This window comes from Carcharodon carcharias, chromosome 9 (genome assembly GCF_017639515.1).
Source record: "Carcharodon carcharias isolate sCarCar2 chromosome 9, sCarCar2.pri, whole genome shotgun sequence".
Taxonomy (NCBI): Eukaryota; Metazoa; Chordata; class Chondrichthyes; order Lamniformes; family Lamnidae; genus Carcharodon; species Carcharodon carcharias.
In genome coordinates, this window is record NC_054475.1 from 150152585 (window position 1) to 150171789 (window position 19205).

The following is a 19205-nucleotide window of genomic DNA, read 5'->3' on the forward strand; positions in this document are numbered from 1 at the left end:
GTTACTAAAATAATCATCTAATGCCCTTTTTAATGCCTCGATTGAACCTACCTCCACCACGCTCCCAGGCAGTGCATTCCAGACCCGAACCACTCGCTCTGTGAAAAAGCTGTTTCTCACGTCGTATTTGCTTCTTTTGCAAATCACTTTAAATCTGTGCCCTGTCATTCTTGATCCTTTGATGAGCAGGAACAGTTTCTTCCTGTCTGCTCTGTTCAGCCCCCCCCCCATGATTTTGAACACATCTAACTAATCTCCTCTTAGCTTTCTCTTCTCCAAGGAGAACAGCCCTAACTTCTCCAATCTATCTTTATAACTGAAGTGTCTCATCCTTGGAGCCATTTTTATAAACCTCTTCTGCACTCTCCAATGCGTTCTCATCCTTCTTAAAGTGTGGAGCTCAGAACTGTACATAATATTCCAGCTGAGGCCTAACTAGTGTCCTATACAAGTTCAGCATAACCTCCTTGCTCTTGTACTCTATGCCCCATTAATAAAGCCCAGGATACTGTATACTTTATTAACTGCTCTCCACCTATCCTATCAACTTTAATGACTTATGCACATGTACACCCAGGTCCCTCTGTTCCTGCACAACCTTTAGCGTTGTACCCCTTTTTTACATTGTGTCTCCATGTTCTTCCTACCAAAATTAATCATCTCATACTTCTCTGCATTGAACTTCATCTGCCACCTATCTGCCCACTCCACCAACTTATCTATGCCCTTCTGAAGTTCTACATGATCCTCCTCACAGTTTACAACACTTCCAAGTTTGAAGTTGTCCCCTGAACACCAAGATCTAGATCATTAATATATATCAGGAAAAGCAAGGGCCCCAATACTGACCCCTGGAGAACTCCACTACAAACCTTCCTTCAGTCTGAAAAATATCCAATAACCATTACTCGCTGTTTCCTATTACTCAGCCAATTTTGTATCCACGTTGCTACTGTCCCTTTAATTATATGGGCTATAACTTTTCTCACAAGTCTGCTGTGCAGCACTGTATCGAATGTCCTTTGGAAGTCTATATACACCACATCAACAGCATTACCCTCATTAACCCACTCTGTTACCTCTTCAAAAAACTCCAAGTTAGTTAAACATAATTTTCCCTTAAGAAATACATGCTGGCTCTTTCTAATCAACCCATATTTGACATGTGACTATTCATTCTATCCTGAACAATTGTTTCTAGAAGCTTCCCTGCCACCAAAGTTAAACTGACTGGTCTGTAATTGCTGAGCTTATCTTTACAATCTTTTTTGAACAAAGGCGTAATGTTTGCAATTCTCCAGTCTTCTGGCATGTCTCCTGAGTCTAGGGAAGACTCAAAGATTATGACCAGTAACCCTGCAATTTCCACTATCACTTCCTTCAATATCCTTGGATGCATCTCATCCAGTCCTGGTGCCTTGTCAACTTTAAGTACTGACAGTTTATCCAATATCTCATCCTTATCAATTTTGAATGCATCTAGTTTCCTCCTCTGTCACCAAGGCCTGGGCAGCATCTGCTTTCCTGGTAAAGACGATGCAAAGTATTTATTTAATGCCTCAACCATGCCCCCTGCCTCTGTGTAAATCCTCTTTTTTGTCCCTAATCGGCCCTACTCCTTTTCCCACCCTTTTAGTATTTATGTGCCAATAGAAGACTTTGGGATTCCCTTTATGTTGGCTGCCAGTTTGTTCTCATAATCCCCCTTCATTTCTCTTATTTGCTTCTTCACCTTTCCTCTGAACCTTCTGTATTCAGCTTGGTTCTCATATCTTATTAAACTTCTAGTGACAGCATTCAGAATTTGCACCATTGTGATGCTATGCATGGTGGCAAAGCAACATTATATGCTGTGTGCCAGAGAAAAAAAATTTAAAAAAGGAAGTGCCCTGATGATTCAGTGGGTAAAATAACGCAAATGTAGAAAGATCTGTGGGCTAGCACTACATAAGAGCTGACAACACTTTCAATACATGGAGGGAAGAGTTCAGACCTCATGGATCCATGGACATAATTTGATTTACTGGGCTCCTGAAAGCCTCTGTCACTAACACCATACAGCTCTGTTGCAGTACACTGTATGCCTCAGCTTCATCTCATTACATTCATTCAATCATTTCCAAGTTCAAGATAACCAGTTTCAGCTTAAAGAACCCACCTTCCCACCTACTGCTGGTAGCCCGCTGAGCTGTTGCTGTGTTAGACCCTGACAGAAATCAACCTTCCTTTGCCTCAACTCATCTGCTAAAACACTCATCCGTGCCTTCATCACATCCAGACAATGCTCTCCTGACCAACCACCAATCCTGAGCTGTAAACTTTAACTCATGCTGCCCATATACTATCCTGCACCAAGTCCTGTCCTTGCTGACCTCTGTTGGCTGCCAGGCTCCATGCTTCCAAATTACAATTATCACTCTTGTGTTTAAATCAGTTTGGGGCCTTGCCCACCTTATCTCTGTAACTTCTTTCCTATAACTCTGTTCCGCTGACTTTTTTTTGTGCATCCTTAACTCACTACATCCCACCTTTGGTAGCTGTGCCTTCTGCCTTCTAGGCAACATGGTTTAGAATTTGCACCCTAAACACTTCTACTTCACTTCCCTCAACACTTCTAAGACCTTTCTTAAAACCCACCTTTTAGATCAAGCTTTTGATTGTGCCTTTTAATATCACCATCTCTGTTGTGTACGTAGGTCTGATTACAGTTCTGTGAAGCACTTTGGAATGTTTTTAGGTGTTAAAGTCGCTATATAACTGTTAGCTGTTGTTGAATTTGCACAATGTTAGCTAACTTTGCGCTCTTGGTATTTGGTTCTATTTCCCATTGTTCTGGCCTTTGCTTTCCAGTCCGATTACTTCTTCTGCCCCATTCTCAAATCCATTTCAGAGCATCAACATGAGAACATAACTAGGATTGTTACAGTCCTAAGGAAACAAGTTTAGTGAAAGATTAGAAGTTCCTTAAGATAGTAAAGGCATAAGTTAATTTTTACTGATGGATAACGTGGCAGTTTCAGAAGTTGACCCCATTGTTTTGTGCTCTGCTGAAGAAAACCTGTCTGGCTGATGTACAAATAAAGCTGGATTCCATTCAGTAACCCACACCCAACTTCTGGGAGTCAAACATTAAACTGATAGTGCCAAAATGAATAAACCATGGCTGTACTCAGCTAAAAATACAAGTTGGATATTAAACCTGAGACCTTCCTGTTTTGTATAGCTCAGTACTACACTGGTTGGTGCATTTACTTACAAAGGCATTGGAAATGGATTAATATTATTGTTACAATATCAACAAGCTATTTGATCTGCTTTCCACTAATTTAACATTTTTCTTTCTCATTCCAGCCATGCTCGGTTTGCATGCATTGGACTCATGCCCACTAGGGGCTAGATTGAGGACTAGGGCTAGTCTTCAGTCTGCTACAATGTTCCAATGAAGCCCAACACAATCTGGAGGGATAGCACATCATCTTCTGATCAGGCACTTTACAGCCTTCTGGACTCAACATTGAGTTCAACAACTTCAGACCATGTAAACTCTGTCCTCCATTTTGATTTTTATTCTCCCCCCACCCAGTGCCATTCTGTATCTTGTTCTTATGTTTTTGCTTTTGGACAGCACGGACCTTTATTCTGCTGTTAACGCCTAGTCTGGTCTATTGCTTTGTGTCTTTAACATTATCATTACCACTCCCTTTGCCTTGTGTTCCATGCCATTTTTGCCATTTAATCTCCCCCACCCTCTAACTTAAGCCTGACCTTGTCTTTTGTTCCACCTGCCCCTCCCCTTTTCAACAGCATCACATTTCTGCCTCTCTTCAGTTCCGAAGAAGAGTCATATTGGTCTCAAAACGTTACGTTTGTTTCTCTCTCCACAGATGCTGCCAGGCCTGCTGAGTTTTTCCAGCACTTCGCTTTTATTTCAAAAAGGCTCCAGCGTCTGCAGTATTTTGCTTTTATTTTAGGGACTAGATTGAGTCTGTGGTTCAATTTAATTCCCTGTGTCCAATTTAGAACAGTTACAGTTAATGTCACATAGAGCATGCCCATGAGCTGGGTTCCAGGTGGAGACCCAGAATCTCCAAACACTGTCCCTGTGAGCCATCCTTGTCCTGTGAAGGACAAAGAGATTGAAGCACTTGTTTTCCATGCCTCAGACCTCTGCTTTTGATACCCATCAAGTGATGTGTCCCAAGTGCTAGTGGAGCTGGGAGGCTTTTTTGTTTTATATTGGTGAATGTAATCAATTATAGAAATGAGGAGCAGGAGTAGGCTATTCGGCCCTTCAAGCCTGCTCCACCATTCAATAAGATCATGGTTGATTCTCTATCTCAATGCCATATTCCCGCTTTCTCTCCATACCCCTTGATGCCCCTAATATCCAAACATTTATCAATTTCGTTCTTGAATGTACTCAGTGACCTGACCTCCACAGCCTTCTGTGGCAGAGAATTCCACAGGTTGGCCACAACTGGGAGTGAAGAAACTTTTCCTCCTCTCAGGCCTAAATGGCTGCCCCACATCCTGAGACTATTTCCCCTGGCTCTAGGTTCCCCAACCAGGGGAAACATCCTCCCTGCATCTAGTTTGTCTAGTCCTGTTAGAATTTTATACATTTCAATAAGATCCCCTCTCATTCTTCTAAACTCTAGTGAATACAGGCCCAGTCGAACCAATCGCTCATCATACGACAGTCCTGCCATCCCCAGTATCAACCTAGTGAACCTTCACTGCACTCCCTCTAAGGCAAGTATATCTTTTCTTAGGTAGGGAGACCAAAATAGCATGCAATACTCTCAACGTAAAATGACGTGGGCGTGCAACCTGACTTCACCATGCACCCTCGCAATATTTCGTTCAGCTGGAGTCAGCTGCACACCCACCGATAATTGAAAGGCCTGTTAAGGCCATTAAGAAGGTAACTGAGTTGAAATTTACGCTCCCTGTTCAACCTAATGGTTGGCGGGCAGGCGAAAAGGCCAAGTGGCCTTTACGTTTTTTAGGAAATCTCAATCCCGAGCGGGATTAGTTTTCCTAAAGCTATTACAAATTAAATAAAAACTTTTTAAATAAAAACACAGTCACACACGAGGGGGCATGTTGCATTGAGTTTTTTTTTTCTGTTTATCAATTTTTTCAAAAAGCACTTCAATCTCCCTGACGCAGCTCCAAGCCTCAGGGAGATTGAAGCGCTCTTTCGCACACATGCGCAAATTGTGCGCCAGGCCCACTCTCCCTCCTTCCCCTGCCCTTACAGGTAGCTACCGCTCACGATCCACGCAGGGCGGGCCTTCCTAAGTGCTTGCTGCACCTGCCTGTTTACTTTCATTGACTGGTGTACAAGAACAGCCAGATCCCTTAATACATCCACATTTCCCAATATATCACCATTTAAATAATACTTCGCCTTTCTGTTTATCACACCAAAGTGTATAACTTCACATTTATCCATGTTATACTGCATCTGCCACGTGTTTGCCCACACACACCACTTATCTAAAACACCCTGAAGCCTCCTTGCGTCCTCCTCACAATCCATAACCCCATCCAGTTTCGTGTCATCAGCAAACTTGGAAATATTGCATTTGGTTTTCTCATCCAAGTCATTTATATATATCGTGAATAGCTGGGGGCTAAGCACTGATCTCTGTGGTACAGCAATAGCCTGCCACCCATTTATTCCCACTCTCTGATTCTGGTCCATCAACCAACTCTCAATCCATGCCAGTATATTACCCCCAATCCTATGTGCTTTAATTTTGCCCACTAGCCTCTTATGTGAGACCTTATCAAAAGCCTTCTTGAAATCCAAATGCACCACATCCACTGATTCTCCCTTATCTACTCTACTAGTTACATCCTCAAAAAACTCCAGTAGATTAGTTAAACATAATTTCCCTTTCATAAACCCATGCTGACTTTGTCTAATCCCGTTAATGCTTGTTACCACATCTTTTATAATAGACTCTAGCATTTTCCCACTACTGATGTTACGCTAACTGGTATGTAATTCTCTTTTTTTTCCTCCATCCTTTTTTTAAATAGTGGGGTTACATTTGCCACCCTCCAATCTGTAGGAACTGCTTCAGAGTCTATAGAATTTTGGAAGATGATCACCAATGCATCCAATATTTCCAGGGCCACTTCCTTTAGTACTCTGGAATTTAGATTATCAGGCCCTGGGGATTTTTCGGCCTTTAACCCCATTAATTTCTTTAGCACCATTTTTTTTACTAATACTGATTTTCTTCAATTCCTCAATTGCAGGAGTACAAAACATTATTTCAGTATAAAAGTAGCTGTCAAGAAATGGCCACTAGATTAATATAAATTTTCCTTGTGCTAGGCTAGGGGAAACAAATGTGTAACCTTGTTCTAATGACATTAGCTGCCATATGTTCTTCATACTGGTGGTGGAATTAGACTTCAGCAGCAGCCAACCTCAAAGGTATGTCTACAATATTATCTAAGTCGAAATCATTTTTAAAAATTCTTGGAAAAAGAACAGTACATTCCAAGAAGTGCACCCTTTTTACATAGACCTCGATCCAGCTATCAATATTCTCACCATATCTTTCAATCCCATCTCTTTCCGGCCATACATCTAATCGTGACATTATATCGTCTCTTCAAAGGTGACTGTTCCGTTTGACTAATACCATTTGTAGTAAACAAGAAATTTGCCTGACTTCCATTCTTACTCCTAACTTTTTTAACTTAATGACCCGTCATATTTAAACCCTTCACCAATGTTATTAATCCCCTTCATAGTTTTGAAAACTTGCTTAGGTCAAAGTCTTCTCTTTTTCAAAGAAAACAAATTCAATTTCCTTAACCTTTCCTCATAACCTAAATTCCTGATGCATGGAATCATCACAGTTACCTTCTGCGTAGTAATATTTTTCCAGTGATTAGATGAATAAAAGGTAAGCTGAGGAAATAATAAATCCACTGAAGTTAATAAATGTGATTTATTACCCTTCCTCGTATCCTATTTTTGATATAACAGGTTTGACCAATGGGAATTGCCAATAAATGTGGATCGAACATTCCAATTTGGCATATTATGCCATCATTTCCAAGAAGACAAAGAAACCTGGAATAGCACAGGACAGAAGAAGGCCATTTCCTGGCTTTTTCAAAGAACAATCCAGTTAGTCACACGGCCCCCCTCTATCCCCATATCCCTGCAATTGTTTCTTTTTCAAATACTTCTCCAATTCCCTTTTGAAGACTGCAATTGAATCTGAATCCACCACCCTAATAAGCAGTGCATTCCAAATTCTAATTATCGTTCTGTTAAAAAAAAATTAATTTCTGGTGTTGCCTCTGATTCTTTTGTCAATCGCTTTGGGCAGAATTTTGCCCTTGGTGGCCATGAGGGCCCCACCGGCTCAGCGGCGGGCGGACAGCCGACCCCCACCACCAAAACGGGATCCGCCGCCATTTTGAGTGGGCGGGCCAATTAAGGCCCACCCAATGGGAAGCGCTATGCACTTCCTGTGCGGGGGTGGGGGGGGGGGGGGGGGAAGGAATCCCCAACTGTCAAAGTGTGCTCTTTAGCGCATGAGCACAGAAGAGTGCACTGCTCCCTGAGACTAAGTGCTGTCTCAGGGAGATTAGTGACAGTGTCCAAAAGTTAAAAAATAGAAAAATAAAAATATTATTAACATGTGCCCCTCATGTGACAATGTCACACAAGATGGGACATGTTAATAAAAACGACATAAACTTTATTACACTTCTTAAAAACGGACATGAAACCTTATCCCGCCAGTGGATGAGGTTTCATATATTATCAGAAGCCCGCTGGGGCTCCTGGCCTGCCCGCCAGCCTTAAGGTTGGACGGGCAGGTCTTTAATGATCTTAATTAGCCTGTCAATGGCCTTAATTGGCCATTGACAGGTTGGCGGGCGGACATCTGATTTTGCTGTCCACCCGCCTTCCTAAAAATTGAAAGGGACCGGGATGATGTCTGGGGTTCCTCCCAACGTCACTCCGCGTCATTTTCCCATCGGTGAGCGGGCCCCACCCCCAAATCACCGACGGGAAAATTCTGTCCTTTAAATCTGTACTCCCTAGTTATCACTTCTACCATTGGAAGCAATTTCTCTTTATTTACTTCACATAAATCATTCATAGTTTTAAATATCTCTATCAAAACTCCTCTTAGCCTTCTCTACTCTAAGGAAAACAACCCCAGCTTCTCAACCTACCTATGTAAATGTAATATCTCATTCCTGGAATCATTCTAGTAGTTCATTTCTGTACCCTTACCAAAGCTTCATGTCTGTCCTAAAGGATTCCATATACTTTGTTAACTGTTTTGTTAACCCGTCCTGTAACCTTCAAAGATTTGTGTACATGTAACCCCAGGTCTCCCCGTTCTTGCATCATTTAATTTGTATAGTTTCTCCTCATTTTCCTTCCCAGACCGCATTACCTCACACTTTTCTGCATTGAATTTCACCCATTTAATCGTAGGATTTGTTGCACACAAAGAAACCTTTTATGAATTTCTTATTCATTTTTTTTTCTTTTAGCCTTCATCGACTGGCTCCTGAACAGTGCCCAGAGTAAAGGAACCTTCTGGAAAGCAAACTGCATAGGAAGTTGCATGGAGGCTGTAAAGAATGAGATTTCAGCAAGGAGAGCAGGGAATAAAGGGCAAGACCTCAGCGAGGGGAGTGGGGAATAAAGGCCAAGGCCTTATTAAGAAGTCACTGACTCAGAGGGAACTGAGAGAAGCAGCAGCAGAGAGGTAGACCTGCTCTGGACCTGCAAATGAATGCATGCTGAGTTTGAGAGAAAAAAATTCAAACAGTGACCTCATAAGTCGATGGGTTGGTGAGTAACTCCGTTAGGGGCTGTGTGTATCAAGCAGGAATTTAAAAAAAGGTAAATTTTTAAATAACCATAAATTACCTACCTAATAATTAATGTAGACACACTAGCAGAAGGGAAGTAAGAAACTAGTGAGTCTAATATTTCTTTTATTCTTAACTGATAATGTTTATTGAATTATTAAGGTTTAAATTAATGCAGCAAGTGGAGTGAGAGGAGGCATTAACTTATTTCAAAATTAATTAAGAAAATAATTACTTTGTGACTTAATTAAAATACAATAAGGATGACAGGGCATGTGATGTGCTGCAACTGTAGGGTGTGGGAGCTCCTAGATGCCAATATGATCCAAGGCAAACACGTAGGCAGTAAGTGTCTGCAGCTTGAAGATCTTTGGTTCAGAGTCATTGAGCTGCAGGCTGAGCTGCGGACACTGTGTCACATAAGGCGGAGGGAATGTTACCTGGACACTTTGTTCCAGGAGGTGGTCACATCCCTTAGTATAAGGTCTTCTGTTTTGGTCACTGGTCTGGATAAGAAGTGAGGTAGATAAGGGGATCAAGACGGTCTAAGTGGAGGAGCCTCAGCCCTTACAATTGTCCAACAGAGAAACTGTACAGACGAGAGTGAAGACTGCAGGATGGTTGAGCAAACTGACCATAGCACCATGGTACAAGAAGCCATTCAAGGAGGGGGAGCTAACAGGAATGTAGTGGTAGTAGGGGGCAGTATAGTGAGGAGGATTGTAGTAACTGTGGTTTTATTTAGTGTGTAATGTACCTTTAAGAATAATACTTGTTAGGCAAGATCACATGATCTGTAGTAACCAATAGGAGAGCAGCGAGGGCTGCCTCAGCAATCAGTGTAGAGGTAGAATTGGAGTTGAAAGCACACATGTAGTTGCTGCTGAGTATATTGTAAATAAATTTAATATTTCTACCCAAGAAGTGTCTGAAGTTCAACTCTATCATTAATAGTACAACTTGGCCACCCTACAACAAACTGGCAATGAGGATAAAGCAGGATTGAACAGAAGAAATCAAGCAAGGAATCAGCATTGTACCTCGCCCAGTGATGTAAATAGCAAGCTCCATTGGAATTGAAGAAGTTATTCCTTCTCAAAATGCCACAATTTGGGAAAACTGATCCTTTTGAACCAATCACAGACAATTGGTCTCAATACATAGAATGCCTCATGTCCTTTTTTCAAGCAAATGAGATCATGGGGGAAGAGAAGAGGTGAGCAATCCTCTTGAGTATTTTTGGGGGCAAAACCTACAGCTTGATTCGAAGTTTGATGGCACCCAGTGCCCCAGATTCAAAGAATTTCAGAAAATTTTGGACCTCATGAAGGGTCATTTTCAAGCTGCAGAGGTTCAAGTTTAATTCGCAAAATAAAGCCCCGGGTGAGAGAATTGCATGCTACGTGGCAAATTTGAAGCAGCTAATGGAACATTGCAAGTTCGGTACAACTCTGAACGACATGCTCAGAGGTTGTGTGTGAAAGGGGACTCCAATCTGAAAAGATTATTATCCGACGTGAATCTGGATTTCAAGAAGGTGCTAAAGATAGTGCTTTCCACGGCCAGTGCTAAGAGATTCAAAAGCAATACAAGGTGCACAAAATGGCACTGTCCTCCACATTGGGTGGGAAACCTCAGCCGAAGGAAGCGCAAAAAAGCGAGACTCTGCCGAAAAGCGGGAAATAGCTAGCCGAAGAATAAAGAAAAATAACTTAGCAGTGAAATTGAAGGATAATTTTAATAGAGGTGGAAACAATCAGTCTTTTAGCAATTGGCAGTTTAAAAAAGATCAAATGCTACTATTGTCACAGAAATGGACAGATGATGAAGCAATGCAAGGAAAGATTCAAGCAGGCTTGTAAACAAGAGAAGAAGCCCAATGAAATCTACAATGTAGAAGTGTCTGAAATAACAAATTCAGACATTTACTCATTGTTTAATTTGAAAGTTGGAAAGACAGAATCAATATTTGTCACAGTGAAAGTAAATGGCAAAGCTGTTAGGATGGAAATCAACACAGGAGCTTCCACTACAGTAATTGGGAAACCTACCTTCAGATATTTGAATAATGGGGAACATAAATTAGGTTTAGAAGAAACAGTCCCCAAGCTAAAAACATATACAGATGAAGACATTCAAGTAAAAGGCATGAGCAGAGTAACTGTCCATTATGCAAGCCAGTCGGCAAAGCTACCCTTGATGGTGGTAGCAGGTGAAGGGACAAGCCTCTTGGGGTGAAATTGGTTACAGGAAATTAAGATAGAATGATCTGAAATTTTCCAGTTGCAAGCAAGTTGGCTACCAGAGCTACTTAGAAAGTACACATCATCTTCAAAATCCAGGGCCTGCAGGCCAAAATTCATGTGGATTCGGAAGCAACCCCTCAGTTCATGAAGGTGAGACCAGTGACAAATGTCCTGAGAGCAAAAGGTGACATTGAACTGAACAGACTAGAGAAACTGGGTGATATACTGTTCAGCTCTCAGAATGGACAGCATCCATAGTCTCCATCCTTAAACATGACCAAAGCGTCCAAATTTGTGGAGACTACAAATTAACAGTTAATAAAGTAATAAAGCTAGACAGACACCCCATTCCAAAAATCGAAAACCTGAATGCCAAGCTGGCAGGAGGAACAATGTACACAAAGCTTGACATGAGTCATGCTTTTCAACAACTAGAATTGCATAATGCCTCCTGGGAATCTGTCACAATTAATACCCACAAAGGGTTGTACCAATATACACGATTGCCTTTTGGTGTCTTCTCAGCTTGTGCCATCTTTCAGAGAACAATGGAAAGCTTACTGCAGGGACTGCCCCAGGTTGTTGTCTATTTAGGCGATGTATTAGTGACAGGATTCACTGAAAAAGAGCATTTGGCAAACTTAAGAAGTCTTAAAATGTTTCTTGCAAGCTGGACTGTAATTAAAAAAGGAAAAGTGCACATTCCATTGAGGGAGGTAATCTATTTGGGTCACTAGGTAGATTCACAGGGCCTCCACCCTGTTGAGGAGAAAGTGAGAGGCACCTGCGCCATAGAATGCCTGAGAGCTCAAATCATTCCTAGGAATGATCAACTATTATGGGCTCTTACCCAATTTGTCTACAGTGCTGGCCTCCCTGCATTCTCTGCTCAAAAAGAACCAACGTTGGTCTTGGGAGGCATCCCAGAAAGAAGCTTTCATAAAGATGAAACAATTGTTGCACTCGTCCAAAGATGAAACAATTGTTGCACTCGTCCAATCTATTTGTGCATTATCAGACAAAAGAATTGGTGCTGACATGTGATGCATCTCCCTACGGATTGAGAGCAGTGCTCTCTCATCGGATGGACAACGGCATGGAACAGCCGATAGGTTACGTATCAACAACACTCGCCACAACAGAAAAGGGATACTCGCAGATAACAAAAGAAGGCCTGTCCATCATCTTTGGTGTGTTTATGACCAGTGCAGTTGGTAAAGCGGAATTACTTAAAAAAATCCTAGGGGGAAACTTTAAACAACTGCCATAACCAATAATTTTAAGTCTTGTGTTTGACACTCAGGAATCAGGCGCTAGTTCTCGAGGTTTTACATTAAACTAAATGAAACAATTTATTAATTTACACAGGTTAAAATATATGTACACATGGCTACAAGTTACTATTATCATAACTTTTAACAAATTCCCAAACTAATCTCCATTAAGGCAACAGCAACTCATGGACTTAACCAAACACCAGGCAAAGCATTTTCACCTTACGAATTCAACATGAGGTTCTTTTCACTGTGGAGCCAGTTGGAGGTTTACAGCAGCCTTTTGATCTAACATTGTCTCTGCTCTGCACACCCGAAAACTACTGAAGTTATACCTACCATCACTGATTGAATTCAAAATCTCATTGTCTCGCCAGTCTCTTTGAACTTTATCTTTTAACAATGAAACCCCATTCATTGTAATGATTTTATTAGTAATATAAACATATTGCTTGATAGCTACTAGAAAGGCGTCAGGTTTTCACCCCACTTCTTGAATGCTCTATTCAAAAAATACCAATGCACATTATCTCTCTTATGTATCAAAACTAGTACATAGCAAAGCACCCAGACTAGCTGGCTTTAATCCAGTTGAGACATACCCGCAGATTAAAATTCTATTTTAATAGAAAAATATTTTCCAAAATATTATGTACATTAATAGCTTCTTGACAGTGTCAAGAAATTTCACCAGTGCGTACACAGCCATCATTTTACAATCGTTTCAAATCACAAACCATTGCTAGGATTGTTTAGTGAGGACAAGGCTATACCACCCATAGTCTCAGCAAGAATACAACAATGGGCTTTAATTCTGGCAGCATACAAATACACTTTCATACAGAGGCCTGGCAATCAAATTGCAAACACTGATGCCCTTCACCGTTTGCCTTTACAAGAAAATGATGAGCATGTCCTAGTTCCACAAGAACTTGTTTTACTGTTAAATTTATTAGATTCCTCGCCGGTATGTGCTCAACAGATCAGAGACTGGACAAGTCAGTCCTATCTCAAGTACGAGAACAAGTGCTACATGATTGGTCACAGGAGCCCGTATCTGACAAAATGAAACTGTGTTTCAACAGAGGACATGAAATAACCAGCCAGGATAGCATCTTATTGTGGGGAGCATGAGTGATAGTTTCTCCAAAGGGAAGGGAGCCACTTTTAATTGAACTACACAGTACCCAACCAGGAATTTCCTGAATAAAGACCATAGCACGCAGCTATCTATGGTGACCAGGGATGGATGGTGAAATAGAAAGTTTAGTAAAGCACTGTGTGCAATGTCAGCAAATGCAAAAGTTGCCAGTGACAGCTCCATTACACCCATGGAAGTGGCCAGACTCTGGGTGCAGTTACACATTGATTGCGTTGGACCTTCCTGCAAACAATGTTTCCGCTCATTGTTGATGCCCATTCAAAATAGTTGGACATATATGAGGTGAAGTCACCAATGTTGGCCACTACAATTGAGAAACTACGTCAGAGTTTTCCCATTCACAGACTACCAGAAGTAGTCGTTTCCGATAACAGCACAGCCTTTATGAGTGCTGAATTTCAACGGTTTATCAGCCTCAACAGTATCACTCGTGAAAACTGTACCATACCACCCTTCCTCAAACAGACTGGCTAAAAGGGCGGTTCAAACCTTCAAGGCAGGCATGAAAATGTTAACTGGCAATTCCTTGGCAACAAACCTAGCAGGTTTACTTTTTCATTACAGGACTACCCCTCATACAGCAACAGGTGTCACACCTGCGGAGTTATTGTTGAAACACCGTTTCAGGACAAGATTGAGCTTAGTAATGCCAAATTTAGAGGGGCAGGTAGAAAGGAGTCAGGGAAGCCAGAAAACCAGACACGACTGGCATAGTCACGAGAGGAAATTTACTGTGGGAAAGCTGGTGTACAAGAAAAATTTTGGGGACGGACCAAAGTGGTTACTGGGTGAAATAAGTGCAGTGACTGGACCTCTATCTTACTACATGGAGGTGGAAGGCCGGATCATCCATAAACACGTGGATCATTTAAGGAAGAGAGAGACAAATCACCAAGATTTGGTTCCACCAGTGATCAAGATCGGGTCTGCTGTTGAGGATACTCAACCCAGGACTGACATGTCTGATGTGCCTGTAAGATGTGAGGATATAGAGCTGCAAGTGCCCACCGAAGCACCTGATGTTCAGGCATCTCCAGAAAAGGACGTACCTGACAAAGAATCTGAAGTTGTGGAGCTGCGACATTCCACATGTACCAGGAAACCACCTGAGAGACTGAACTTGTAAATTCCTTACCCAGTGTAAATATTATATTGTCTTAAAAAATATGTACTTGTAAATATAATATGTATAGCCAAGTTAAAGGGGGAAGAATATAGTAATTAAGGTTTTATTTAGTGTATAATGCACTTTAAGAATAATACTTGTCAGGCAAGATCCCATGAACTGTAATAACCAATAGGAGAGTAGCACGGGCTACCTCAGCAGTCAGTGCAGAGATGGAGATGGAGTTGGAGTTGAAAGCACACGTGTAGTTGCTGCTGCGTATACTGCAAATAAACTTAATGTTTCCACCAAAAAAAGTATCTGCTGATCAACTCTATCACTCATCGTACAACTCGGCCACCCTACAACAGGATAGACCGAGTTCTCTATACTTGAGAACGAGAGGCCAGATGGCTATGTAGCCTGTCTGTGTCAGGGTTTGTGACATCTGCTCTGGGCTTGAGAGGAACTTGCAGTGGGAGAGGGAGAATCCAGCGCTCATGCTCCACATAGGTACCAACGACATAGGTAGGACTAGGAACAAGGTTCTGCTTAGAGAGAGGACTAGGAACGAGGTTCTGCTTAGAAAGTATGAACAGCTAGGGACTAAATTAAAAAGCAGAACCTCAAAGGTAATAATCTCTGGATTATTATCTGAGCCACAAGCAAATTAGCGTAGGGTAAATTAGATTAGAGAGTTAACTATATGGCTCAAAGATTGGTGTGGGAGAAATGGGTTTCAATTCCTTGCTCACTGGCACCAGTATTGGGGAAAGTGGGAGCTGTACCCCATTAGGATGGCCTTCACCTCAACCATGCTGGGACCAGTGTTCTGGCGAGTCGTATAACTAGGGCAGTAGAGAGGGCTTTAAACTAAACACTGGGGTTAAGGGAAGATGTGATAAACTAAAGAGAGAAGAGAAGATGAGAGAGCAGGACAGCAATAAGGGAAAGGGACAGAGCATACAAATATAAGAGTTAAGGTTAGAGATTACGGAAATAATAAGACAGAATTAAAGGCACTATATCTGAATGCACACAGCATTCACAACAAGGTAGATGGACTGATGGCACAAATGGATGTAAACAAGTATGACCCAATTGGCATTAGAGTAACCATGGTTGGGTTGACTATGACCACGGCTGCAGGGTGACCATGGTTGGAATTGAAAGTTCAAGGACATTTGGCATTTAGGAAGGATGGGCAAAAAGAAAAATAGGCGGTGTCACACTATTAATAAAGGGTGGGATCAGTACATTAATGAGTGAGATGTGGGCCAAGTTGGCTAAGGTAGATTGGGGAACTGCATCAAAATATGATGGTAGACAGGCAATGGCTGGCTTTTAAAAAATTAATACATAGTTTGCAACAAATTTATATTCCTTTAAGGCACAAAATGCCAGCAAGAAAAGTGATCCAATCATAGCTAAGATGAGAAGTTAAAGATTGTATTAGATCAAAGGAAAAGGTATATACAATTGCCAAAAAAACTAGTAAGCCTGAGGATTGGGAGCATTTTAAAATTCAGCAAAGGAGAACCAAGAAATCGATAAAGGAAGAGAAAATAGAATATGAAAATAAACACGTGAAGAACATAAAAACGGACTGTAAAAGTTTCAATAGGAATGTAAAAAGGAAAAGTTAGTAAAGACAAATGTGGGCCCATTACAGGCAGAGAATGGAAAATTTATCATGGGGAATATGAACATTATAGAGAAGCTAAACAAATTCTTTGTGTCTGTCTTCATGGAGGAAGATATAAAACACCTTCCTGAAATATTGGGGAGCCAAGGGGCCAGTGATTTTGAGGACATGAAAGAAATTAGTATTAGTAAAAAAGTAGTGCTGGAGAAATTAATAGATTTGAAAGTTGATAAATCCCCTGGATCTGATGATCTACATCCCACACTGTTGCAAGAAGTGGCTGTAGAGATTGTGGATGCATTGGTGACCATCTTTCAAAATTCTATAGATTCTGGAATGATGCCTGCGGATTGGAAGGTAGCAAATGTAACCTGACTATTTAAGAAAGGAGGGAGAGAGAAAACAGGGAACTACAGACTTGTTATCTTGACATCAGTAGTACGGAAAATGCTAGAATCTATTATGAGGGATGTGATAACTGGGCACTTTGAAAATGGTAGGATTGGGCAGAGGAAACATGGATTTATGAAAGGAAAATCATGTTTGACAAACCTGTTGGAATTTTGTGATGATGTTACTAGCAGAATAGATAAGGGAGTACCAGTGCAGGTATATTTGGGTTTTCAGAGGTTTTCGTTAAGGTCCCACAGGAGGTTAGTAAGCCAAATTAGAGCACAAAGGATTGGGTGTAATATATTAGCATGAATAGAGGATTGGTTAATAGACATAAAACAGAGAGTAGCGATAAATGGATCATTCTCAGGTTGGCTGGCTGTGACTAGTGGGATACCGCCAGGATCAGTGCTTGGGCCCCAGCAATTCAAAATCCAGATCAATGATTTGGATATGGGGACCAAACATAATATTTCCAAGTTTGCTGACAACACAAAACTTGGGGTGGAAATGTGAGTTTTGAGGAGGATGCAAAGAGGCTTCAAGGGCATTTAGACAGGCTAAGTGAGTGGATAAGAACATGGCAGATGGAATATACTTTGGAAAAATGTGAAGTTATCCACTTTGGTAGGAAAAACAGAAATGCAGAGTATTTCTTAAATAGGGAGAGATTGGGAAGTATTGATGTCTAAAGGAACCTGGGTATTCTTGTCTATAAATTACTAAAAGCTATGCAGGAGGAACAAGCAATTAGGAAGGCAAATGGTATGTTAGCCTTTATTTCAAGGGGATTTGAGTACAGGAGTAAAGAAGTCTTGCTGCAGTTGTATAGAACCTGGGTGAGATCACACCTGGAGTATTGTGTGCAGTTTTGGTTTCCTTACCTAAGAAAGGATATACTGGCCATAGAGAGAATGGAACGAAGATTCACCCGACTAATCCCTGGGATGGCGAGATTGTTCTATGAGGAGAGATTGAGGAGACTGGGCCTGTATTCTCTAAAGTTTAGAAGAATGAGAGGTGATCTCATTGAAGTGTACAAAGTCCTTGCAGGGTTCGACAAGGTCGACACAGGAAGGATGTTTCCCCTTGTGGAGGGGGAGGGCTTCTAGAGCCAGGGGACACAGTCTCGGAATACGAGGTAGGCCACATTGGACCGAGAAGAGGAGGGATTTTTTCAGTCAGAGGGTGGTGAATCTTTGGAATCCTCTACCCCAGAGGGCTGTAGATGCCAACTCATTGAGTTTGTTCAAAGCAGAGGTCGGTAAATTTTAGATACCAGTGACACTAAGGGATATGGGAAGATGGCATTAAGTGAGAAGATCAGCCATGAGCTAGTTGAATGGCAGAGTTGAGGGGCCGAATGGCCTACTCCTGCTCCTATGTTCCTGCATTTGTATGAAAAGGGGTAGGCTATTCATCTCCTTGAGTATGTACTGTTATTCAATTAGATTATGATTGATTTGTACCTCATCTTTACCCACTTTGATCCATATCTGTTGCATACCCTTGCCTAACAAGGTCGATCTCAGCTTGGAAAATTTCAATAGACCCCCCCAGCCACCTCAGTTTTTTGAGGAGAGAATTCCAGAGTTTCATTAGCTTTTGTGTGAAAAGGTCCTTCGTGATTTCACTCCTGAATAGCTTAGCTCTAATTTTAAGATTGTACTCCCTCATTCTGGATTGCCCTCCAACAGAAGAATCAGCTTCTCTATATCTAATCCATCAAATCCATTTGCCTCAAATAAATTACTATTTGACTTAATCTCAAGGGAATACAGGGCAAATTCATGCAACCTGTCTTCATAACTTAACTCTTTAATCTAGGTGTCATCCACGTGAACCTGCTCCCCTCCAAAACCAATATCTCTTTCCTGAGGTATGGTACCCAAAACTGAACGTACTCCAGATGGCAGCAGCAGGATCTGAAGGTTGAGCAACAGTGGTCATTTAAAAATAAAATGCATTGGCTTTCCTCATTAAATTTATGCACTGTTTTCATCACTTACTTTAGAATCTGTTTAAGACCTAACTCAGAGGCTGAGGTTGAATTTGGACAGATTTGTAAATATGGAATTTGCTAGATCTCGTTTTAAAAAAATTAAATAAACATTAAGTAACCTTGTAAGTTAAGTATTTTTTCTTTCGACAGAATGTCCAGTAACTCTTTTGGTATCCCCACCAACCACTAAAAAGCTTCCTCCATACATGTGAGTTGAAAATTACGATTTATACTGCCTAATCCACTCTGCTTGCTATTTGGATAAAATTGAGGTTGGACATGCACACTTACACACATGTACAGAATCAATTGCAATGGGGTCAAAATAATAATTAAAGTTTAAATGTTAGTAAGTTATGGGGAGGTGGTGGTGTAGTGGCATTGTCACTTTATAGGTAATCCCGAGACCCAGGGTAATGTTCTGGACCCAGGTTCAAATCCCACCATGGAAGATGGTGGAATTTGAATTCATTCATAAATCTGGAATTACAAGTTTAATGATGA